Here is an 11,394-nt window from a genome sequence, read left to right as displayed (position 1 = left end):
TAACCCGTTTACCCAACCCCGACCCACCCGTCAACCCGCCCGCCAACCCGTTTACCCAACCCGACATGTTTATTTAACGGGTTAACCGTGTCGTGTCGGGTTACCCATTTAATAAATGGGTTGGGTTCGTGCTTGCCACAGCCAACCCGTTTAATAAACGGGTCGGGTTCGTGTTGAGGTATGCTGACCCGCCAACCCGACATGCCAACCCAACCCGATTGCCACCACCCCTACTATGGATCATGGTGGGGTCTTGTGGTGTATTATTATCAGGTCTATGGGCCATGAGTGCACATGAGGGCCGTTGGGCCGGGTTGGACATGCATTGCTGTAATTTGCCCCCACATAGACAAACAGTACCATGGCTTCAGAGATGTGAACAGTTGTTGGGTTTGGTAATGAGGTTTGAGATTTGTGGTGGGAGATGTTTCTTCAGTTTTTTTATGCTGTTTTTGTTGATGACTTGGAACAGTTTAGTATTTGAATGAAACAAACTTGGTTTATCTTTTCATTGTATTTTAAGGGGAAAAAACCAAAAAAAAAGAAAAATAGTACTTGGTCAAGTGAGTGCATTCTATGGTCTAACAAGATCCATTTTGATTTTAAGCAGATTTAGTGGTTTCAAAGAATCTTTAGGGGCAGTTTGGATTTAGTGTTGACTATGTAAATGTGAATTCCATTTTTTCATGAAAGGTAAATGTGAATTCTTAAATGAGTGGAATGCTAAAGAAGTTGAAAAGTAATAGGCCGTACAATTTCAACAATTATAATTACTTTATTCAGTAAATCAAGAGAAATCAATAGAGATGGGATGGAGGGCAAAAATGAGGATTCTCACCTCAATATCTAGGTGTGCCCCTCAAAGTATTACTTTGTCAGTTAACTAGTAGGACATGCCTATCAATTAGTGAAAAAACTGAATTATATATCTGTTTGATCATGGGTAACCTGTTTAGCTTAGTACTATCTTGACAAACATTTGTTTTCAAGTGTTGGTGGTTGGTTTGTGCAGAGTAATGTCCCCTCCCCCATATGACAACTAACATTTGTGCACTTTAAGACAAGATGTAGCAGGATAAACTCCTTGAATTCCAACCAAAACCCTCCTTAGTTATGATGATGTGACCTAACCATGTAGCTATCTCATTCGATCTGGCTGACAACCACCATGCACTTGACAATCCGCTTAATAGAAATTATGAAGCCATCAGGTCCACCACTAAAGATGCTGGGACTAACAGCCCGTGAAAGATATACATCCAAAAAATAGATGGTAGTGCTAGCGTTGCATGAGTAAGGCTATGTTTGGGAAAGTTGAATTGTGGTTTCTGCCATACTCTCATACCCTCTTACTGTTTGTGAGCAGTGGCGTTGCTCAAACAATGCATTGGGACTGGTGTTGGAGGTCCAGCTTTCACAAGAGGATGTTTTTGGCAACTCCTCTCAACATCACACATTAAAAACACACTGAAAGCGTGTTTCCCATTGCAAGGCTCTCAAACATAGCCTAAATGATGACTATGGATCGTTGGATGCTAACCTAGTCCCATTGTTTTATAAACACAAAAAAAACATCAAACAAACCAGCAGTCTTCCCCGGCGAGTTCATTGGTATAAAACCCAGCTAATGACCCTTATCCCATCCCGAGTAGGGATGGCAGTGGACCGGGGGAAAGTGGGGCCCCGCCCCGTTTGGACCGGGGATGAAGGGTATGAAACGGGGACGAAGGTTAAAATCCATCCACGTCTGGGGGTGGAGGCAGGGATGGACATGCACTTTTCCCCGCCCCGCCACGATCCCCGTCTCATCCCCGCCCCGACCACTTTTCCCTGCCCCACCCCGCCTCATCCCCGTTTGAACCGGGGATGGAGGATATGAAACAGGGATGAAGGCAGGGGTGGAGGATAAAATCTATCCCCGCCGGGGATGGAGGCGGGGGTGAAAGATAAAATCTTGAGGCGGGGCGGGGGTGGAGACCTTGTCCCCAGCCCCGCCCCACTGCCATCCCTAATCCTGAACCTCACTATAAAGGACACACTTGTGGGTTTCAAACTCGTGACTTCTGGTCAATTGATCAGAGTTCGGATCCCATCATTTCACAAAAGATGGGTTTCATCCTACATTCAATCTCAGCCATCCAATCAAAGGGTAGAATTGGTCCCCATTTTTTCACCTGATGTAGACTGATCCTATCTGTCCAGATGGTTCAGGGATCAGCGTAGGATGGAACTTTTTGAGTTGATCAGGCGAGTCATCACGTGCTCCTTACATTATTTGTTCACCAAATTTGACCAAGGGAGGGATGTTTTTGTAATATTTGGAGAAATGGGTAATTTTCAAATAAACAACAAACTTTAATTCTAGTTATTATATTCATCCAACTTTTTTCATTTTCCAAATAGCCTAAATAAAATTAACTTGGGATAAGCAACACAAGAAAACTAATAGCGGTGGCAAAACCTGACACGACCCGCCAACCCGCCTCTAAGGCCGGTTCGGGTTGGGCTTAAACTAACCCGTTTAATAAACGAGTCAACCCGCCTAACCCGTTTATTGAATGTGTCGGGTTCGTGTTAGAGGTATGCCAACCCGGCTGACCCGTTTAATAAACGGGTTAGATGGGCGGTCAACCCACCAACCCGTTTACCCAACCCAACCCGTTTATTAAACGGGTTGGCAGGTCGTGTCGGGTTACCCGTTTAATAAATGGGTCAGGTTCGTGTTTGCCACAGCCGACCCGTTTAATAAACAGGTCGGGTTTGGGTTGAGGTATGCTGATCCGCCAACCCGGATCGACCCGCCAACCCGTCCCCATTGCCACCCATAGAAACTAACATTGAACTTATATAACGAAAATGCTAAATTACCCTTACAGAAATAACTAAAGCCCAATTTTCTCCAACTGTAACTTGTCTTTGGTGAGAGAACTTTGGGTGCTATTTGAAAAATGTGAAAATCGTGGTGGGCACATTAATTTTCATAATAAAAAATTGGTGGGTATTTGAAAATTACCCTAGATAAATAGCTGACTTAACACTGGTTTTTAATAAAGACAAACACCTATTACTTGGTTTTAAAGGAAGCCATTGTAAATCAGATGCAGTTTTTTGTTTTCTTCTAACATTTATAACCTGCTAATGAGTTAAAAGTTTCTTGGCTTTGAGATAGGTTTGTTTAACACGCCTTACATAGAAAGATATTTAGTTTATGTTTTTTATATTTTATTGCTTCTTTTTTTATATATATTTACACAAAGAAACCACCTTCAGGTTATAAAAGTTGACCTAGTAGTGCTGGCTTTACCTGCCATACTTATAATTGCTGTCCTGGCGGGTTTACCCCTTGTTCAGGAAGTCGGCATGCTTCGGCTTACACTAGGGTTGACACCCATGTGATTCAAAGTTCAAACCTATACCACCTGCCTAGCGCCCATGGGTTTAGCCATGCAAACATAAATCTATTAGTCTTTTATTTTATTGTCTTGCAAATATAAGGCATCCAATGTATTGATAGGTCAACTTTTGTTGGTTTCTAACTGCAACAGTTTTCTTAGTTATGATTGTATTGATGAGGCCAATGGCTAGGAGATCTTGCCTATATTCGTTTTGTCTGACCTGGTGTTGCTAAACAAATTCAGTTCAACACAAGCTTTGGATGCTTCTCAAATTGGCCCATCGCTGTGAAGAAGGTTTCCAATGCTCAAAGTGGTTTAAACCCGAATGATTGAGTCAATCCATGAATTTATATGTTTCTTGACTTAAAAAAAACTTTACCAAGGGAATAACAAACCTCAATATTGTTAGTCTAACATATTCAAATCTCATATCTGCTGAGTAATGTTACAAATATTGTTGTTGAGATATTCTCAACAAGGGAAAATCATGACAGTTTCATAAACCATTACCCAAAGAAACTTGACTATAACCAAAGAAGTTTTCAAATGAATGATATGGGTGTTACAAATGTGATCTTAGGCTTAAAGCTGACTCGTTCAGCTGAAGGGTTAACCATTTCTCAATCTCACTTTGTTGAGAAATTTGGCTATAACCAAGGGAGATCTGTAGTAACTCCATATGACCATTCTATTCTTCTTCATAAGAATATGACTGGTGTTCATGTGTCTCAATTGAGATATTCCGAGATTATTGGAAGTTTGATGTATCTTGCAAATTGCACGAGACCGGATATTTCGTTCTCCGTAACAAAATTAAGTAGATACACAAGCTGTCCAAATCGCATTCATTAGAAGGCATTGGACAAGGTACTTAGGTACCTGAAAGGAACCATTTCCTTGAGTTTGCATTACAAGAGATTTTCTATAGTCCTTGAGGGATATAATGATGCGAGCTAGATAGTCATGAACTCTGGGAGTTATGACGTGACAGGGTATATATTTACCTTGGGTGGCGGCGCAGTCGCCTGGAGATCAGTGAAGCAGACCATTTGTCTCGGTCTACTTTTGAGGCTGAACTCTGTGCTTTAGATGTCACAGGATTGAAAGCTGAATGGTTAAAATGACTTCTTGAGGAACTTTCTTTAATATGCAAGTCTATTCCTTCGATATCTGTGCATTGTGACAATATGACCACTGTTGCAAAGATTAAAAGCACAAAATATAACCAAAAGCAGAGGAGACACATCCAAGTCAGAATAAAATCTGTAAGAGAACTGGTGTCTCAGTTAATGGTTGTCGTGGATTATGTTGGATCCAAAGAGAACACATCTGATCCATTAACGAAAGGACTAGATAAGTCTTTAGTTCTGAAATCCAGAGAGGGGATGAGACTGAAACTCATCAGTAGTTTATCTGCAGTAACAACCCAACCTATCTGAGTGGAGATCCCACAAAGTAGGTTCAATGTGGTAATAACAAGTTGTAGGGTGAACTGGATAGCACCTTATTTATGAGATACTATGTATCTCTGTCTGCTCCCCTTTTTACTCCGAAAAGGTGTTGTAATTGCAAGTTAAGGAAGAGTTAAAACTCTGAATGAGTTCAAAGCCTTTTAGGCGAGATGTTAGCAGTGCATCTCAGGAGAAGCCCAGCTATGTAAGTGTGACTGTGTGGCCGCAGTTTAAGGAATTGGGTTATTCCTGAAGTCACTCATGAAACAGGATTCGGGCGCATGGCCTTTAATGCGCCGCCTCGAAAGATTACAACCAGAACATTTATCATGTTTTTGCTAATGGACACTCTTACACCAAAGGTTCAAGTTCAATACTTCAGTTCACTTCGTTCCTGTGAGGGCAAAGTTAGTCAACTAAGGTAGTGGTTCAAACTGGAAGGTACCATTGCTGAAAGCATGATATGTCATGTTGCAGATTGTCTCATCTTGCACCTTGGTTTCCTCCTGTTTCATTCTTTGAATTTGTGGGGGAATGTTAGGTGTAAGAAGGGAGGGAGAGAGAATTCAAAGGAGAAACTGGGCAGTTTTGGAAAATGAGGTTTTGATGACGTGGAATAGTCCCACATTGTTTGTGCTTGAGTTTTTTGTGGGCTTTATAAGCCACAAGTAAACTCATACACTTGTTCCTGAGAATAAGAGGGTGGAATGACCACCACACACACACGCGCGCGCACGCCCGTCGTGCCGTGTCATGTCGTGTCGAGCCGGGCCGGGCTTGGGTTCGGGTTCGGGTAATTGGACCTTTAGGGCCATATCCAATCAAGACCAAAGTATCTTTTTGCCCAAAGTTTCTTTGGATATTTGGATTCTGTAACGGATTATGGGAAATGATAACGGGTCACGACTCCTCGTAGTCCATGCCCATTATGGCTCTTCAGATTTCGTAACGGATCTCGACCTTTCGAAGTCCGTTAACGGGTCACGTCTCCTCGGATTTCGTAAGGGGCTCCTTCCACGCTTCATAACCGTTCATGGGTTATAAAAGCGTGGTCAGGGCTGGGGTTACGAATAGATGCTGAGACAAACTCTCTAGTTTCGGAAGTTCTGCGAGTTTTCTCTTTTTTCTGTTGCTCTCTTTCTCTCCTGAGTTATCCTGAAAGGGGTTGTTCTGCAACATTGGTTCGAAGAGGTTATTTTCGAAGGACGATCTGTCATAGTGCATCGTTCTGATCGTCATGGCTATTGTATCCTTGGGGAAGGACAGCAGACCCTGTTTGCACTGTATGTGAGGGCGAATCTTCTCTAAGGGGAGTACTTTCGTACGCCTTAGCCTGTTGCATAATCTAAACATGTTTCTGTTGTTTTCATTATGTTCTTTGCATCTGATTGTTTGTATGTTGTTGTCTGGATTTTGGTTGTATGCGGAAACTGACATGCATGCTCTCTGTTATTGTTTTGATCGTCTGTTGATCATGCTGTTTACACTATTTTATTTCCTGATTCATATCGTGTTTTATATCATGATAACGATTGTGAAACTGTGTGATCCGAAAAATGATCCAACAGTCTTAAAGAAGATTCTAAGCATGTCGACCTCTTCCTCTTTTGTACCAAAAGTGAACATGTCCGGTATGCCAAAAAAGTTTGGCGATCAGAATTTCAAGCGTTGGCAGCAACACATGAAGATCTGGTTCACTACGATAGGGTTGTTGAATGTTCTGAAAATCGATTGTCCTTCGGTTTCTGATACTAACCCTGACCCTGCTGCAGTCACTGCGACAGTAGAGTGGAAAGAAAATGACAATATATGTTGTGGTTGCATATTGTTGGCTCTGTCCAACACATTGTTCGATGTGTACTGTTCTTCGTCTACCACTGCTAAGGGCCTATGGGACCAACTTGACAAGAAGTATAATACTGAAGACCAAGGTCTTGAAAAGTACTATGTTGCCAAGTTTCTGAAATATCATATGGTAGAGGGCAAGTCGGTCACTGAGCAAGCACACGAGTTTCTGTTGTTGCTCCATAGTTTGGCTGAGACTGAGATGAAACTTTTTGAGAAGTTTCAAGTTATGACCATCGTGGAAAAATTTTCTAAGTCTTGGGTAGACTTTGGTATGTCTCTCAATCTCACTTTGTTGAGAAAGTTCTTGAGAAATTTGGCTATAACCAAGGGAGATTTGTAGCGACTCCATATGACCCTTCTATTCATCTTCATAAGAATACGACTGGTGTTTCTGTGTCTCAATTGAGGTATTCCCAGATTATTGGAAGTTTGATGTATCTTGCAAATTGCACGAGACCGGATATTTCGTTCTCCGTGACAAAATTAAGTAGATACACAAGTTGTTCAAATCACACTCATTAGAAGGCATTGGACATGGTACTTAGGTACCTGAAATGAACCATTTTCTTGAGTTTGCATTACAAGAGATTCTCTGCAGTTCTTGAGGGATATAATGATGCGAGTTAGATAGCCATGAACTCTGGGATTTATGGCGTGACAGGGTATGTATTTACCTTGGGTGGCGGCGCAGTCGTCTGGAGATCAGTGAAGCAGACCATCTTATCTCGGTCTACTTTTGAGGATGAACTCTGTGCTTTAGATGTCACAGGATTGGAAGCTGAATGGTTAAAGGGATTTCTTGAGAAACTTCTTTTAATGTGCAAGCCAATTCCTGCGATATCTGTGCATTCTGACAATATGATCACTATTGCAAAGATTAAAAGCACAAAATATAACCAAAAGCAGATGAGACACATCCAAGTCAGAATAAAATCTGTAAGAGAACTGGTGTCTCAGTTAGTGGTTGTCGTGAATTATGTTGGATCCAAAGAGAACACAACTGATCCATTAACGAAAGGACTAGATAAGTCTTTAGTCCTCAAATCCAGAAAGGGGATGTGACTGAAACCCATCAGTAGTTCATCTGCAGTAGCAACCCAACCTATCTGAGTGGAGATCCCACAAAGTAGGTTCAATGTGGTAATAACAAGCTGTAGGGTGAACTGGATAGCACCTTATTTATGAGATACTATGTATCTGTGTCTGCTCCCCTGTTTACTCTGGAAAGGTGTTATAGTTGCAAGTTAAGGAAGAGTTAAAACTTTGAATGGGTTCAAAGCCTTCTAGGCGAGATGTTAGGAGTGCATCTCTGGAGAAGCCCACCTATGTGAGTGTGACTGTGTGGCCGCAATTTAAGGAATTGGGTTATTCCTGAAGTCACTCATGAAACAGGATTCAGGTGCATGGTCTTTAACACGCCGCCCCTAAAGATTACAACCAGAACCTTTATCATGTTGTTGCTAATGGACACTCCTACACCAAAGGTTTAAGTTCAAGACTTCAGTTCACTTCGTTCCTGTGGGGGTAAAGTTAGTCAACTAAGGTAGTAGTTCAAACCGGAAGGTACCATTGCTGAAAGCATGATATGTCATGTTGCAAATTGTCTCATCTTGCACCTTAGTTTCCTCCCGTTTCATTTTTTGAATTTGTGGAGGAATGTTAGTTGTAAGAAGAGAGGGAGAGAGAATTCAAACAAGAAACTAGGCAGTTTTGTAAAAGGTGGTTTTGATGACGTGGAATAGTCCCACATTGTTTGTGCTTGAGTTTTTTGTGGGCTTTATAAGCCACAAGTAAACTCATACACTTGTTCCTGAGAACAAGAGGGTGGGATGACCACCACACACACACGCGTGCACGCGCGCACGCCCGTCGTGCCGTGTTGTGTCATGTCGTGTCGAGTCGGGCCGGGCTTGGGTTCGGGTTCATGTAATTGGCCCTTTAGGGCCATATCCAATCAAGACCAAAGTACTTTTTTGCCCAAAGTTTCTTTGGACATTTGGATCTTGTAACGGACTATGGGAAATGATAACGGGTCACACTTCTCGTAGTTCATGCCCGTTATGGCTCTTCAGATTTCGTAACGGATCTCGACCTTTCGAAGTCCGTTAACGGGTCACGTCTCCTCGGATTCCGTAACGGGCTCCTTCCACGCTTCATAACCGTTCGTGGGTTATAAAAGCGTGGTCAGGGCTGGGGTTACGAATAGATGCTGAGACAGATTCTCTGGTTTCTGAAGTTCTGTGAGTTTTCTCTTTTTCCTGTTGCTCTCTTTCTCTCCTGAGTTATCTCAAAAGGGGTTGTTCTGCAACATTGGTTCGAAGAGGCTGTTTTCGAAGGACGATCCGTCGGAGTGCACCGTTCTGATCGTCATGGCTATTGTATCATGGGGGAAAGACGTCGGACCCTGTTTGCACTGTATGTGGGAGCGAATCTTCTCTAAGGGGAGTACTTTCGTACGCCTTAGCCTGTTACATAATCTAAACATGTTTCCGTTGTTTTCATTATGTTCTTTGCATTTGTTTGTTTGTATGTTGTTCTCTGGATTTTGGTTGTATGCGAAAACCGACATGCATGCTCTCTGTTATTGTTTTGATCGTCTGTTGATCATGATGTTTACACTATTGTATTTCCTTATTCATATCGTGTTTTATATCATGATGACGATTGTGAAACTGAGTGATCCGAAAAATGATCCAACACTTTATTCACAAAAAGATCAAGAAAATGTGAAGAAACAAGTGGTTTCCACTAGAGAGTACGACATATTTGAGGGTAACCAATATGTTTCCATTCGTCATCATATAAATATATTGTAACAAAATTCATAATATTTTCAAAATGTTGCCAATATTGGCGACGCTGTTGATGAATTGCAACATGTTCATGGCGCGGCTGCAAAAATGTGAGTTGGAAACATGATTTGCAAATGGGGCCCCAACACTGTGTGATGAGGCTTAAAGGCAATGATCATTGTTGATGATGATTGATGACAATCTTAGTTGGATTCCCTTATGTTTGTTAATCATGAACCTTAGAAACTGTATGTGGTTAGGTCTGTCAATTACAAACTTAGGGTTGGTATGCCAGTGACAACTTTTGAGTGGCTTTGCCTTTTGTTTTATTTATTTATTTTTTAAATAATTCAATACAAACCTAAGAAGAAATTATATATCATTTATCTTGTACTTACAACTAAATAGCCAAAGGTTTGAGGTCATCCCCCATGTTGACTCCATCTTGTTGGTCTCCTTTATTGGCCCAGTTTTTTTTTACCACCACCTACCAACTTAAGCCACTAAACAATCCCTAATCATGGAGGAAGATATAATAAAGAAAACCTAGGATTTTTTTTATAAGGGCAATTATGTAATTTTGTAGCAGTGGTGAATGTTGTTTCTTGATGGACTAAGGATACAAGTATTGTAGAAGGACACAAGAAACCATTCATAAGAATAAAGCAAAAGGAAAAGAAAAGGAAACAATCATTATGTTTGATAATTTAATGAAGGGTTAAAGTTTGCTGCATTTGTTTGTATGTGCAAACGAGAAATGGGTAGGTGTGAAATTGATACTTGCCAAGTGATACCGTTAAATGGGTTTTTTTGGCTTTTTGGTTTTTTTTTTTTTTTTTTGCAGTTTTGACCTCATAATTGTGTTGGAAAAGATCAATTTATGAGGAAAGCACACCTGGATCATGTGTTTTCGATGAAAACAATGAATTTCGGAGCTTCGAAAATTTACAAAGATTTTGGACAGTTGATTTTTCGAACATTCTAAAAACCCACCCGTGAGTCATAATTGAACACTTCAAGAGTTGATCCCTATAAAATCAAGTAGGGTTTGAATTTAAAAATGAAACAAAAAAGCCCTAAAAAACTCATTTAGCTCGTATCATTTCACACATACTCATTACTTTGTGCAAAGTTTATCTTTATTTTTAAGTTCAAATAGCTCCATGAATGCTATATGTTATTTTTAGTTAGAAGTGAGAACCATCTTTTGACTCGCCTTAATCCAACTTGTATATGTTTTTTTTTCACTATGGAAAAAATGGACAATAGTAAATGCACCTATTTTTTTCAACGCAAAAAAACATATTTTTTTATCAAAAAAATATGATCCAAACCTCCTTTCCCACTAAATCAGGCATGGTAAGCACATCTAAGAGGTTAAATTGAGTCAAAACTGCTTGCATTGTAAGATTCTAACTAGGTTGTTGTAAACACCTCAAAATTTTCTCATCCACTTTCAGACACACTCTTCGTGCAGTGCCAACCCTGGTAGGTCAATATAGAAGTCCAACCCCGAGTCTGTTTTAGAAAACCACCATTTACCAAGTTTTATTAGAAAATTACCATTTTACCCCTAGGTCATCCCAAACCTCTGGTCAGTCTGACTCAACCAAGCTCAACTGTAAGCTCAGAACAGTTAGAATGTCAGTCATTTCTAGCTCATCTGAGCTCACAGTGAACAGGTCATGTTCATTTCTGACCATTCCTGCCAAAATGGGATCACTTTTTTAGAAATGAGCTCATTTCTCACTCAAAACTAAGTCAATTGTCTCTGAGTCAGTCATTCTCAGACAGTTATATTTTCCTGAGTCTAGCTTGAGCTTACCAGGAGTTCAAGTGTTTCAGTTTCAGTTCAAATCCACTTTCAAGTGTCTAGGAGCTCATTTCAGTTTTTTCAACTGAAATTGA

Source organism: Nuphar pumila, chromosome 15 (genome assembly GCF_984573655.1).
Source record: "Nuphar pumila chromosome 15, dmNupPumi1.hap1.1, whole genome shotgun sequence".
Taxonomy (NCBI): domain Eukaryota; kingdom Viridiplantae; phylum Streptophyta; class Magnoliopsida; order Nymphaeales; family Nymphaeaceae; genus Nuphar; species Nuphar pumila.
This window is presented reverse-complemented; position numbering follows the sequence as displayed.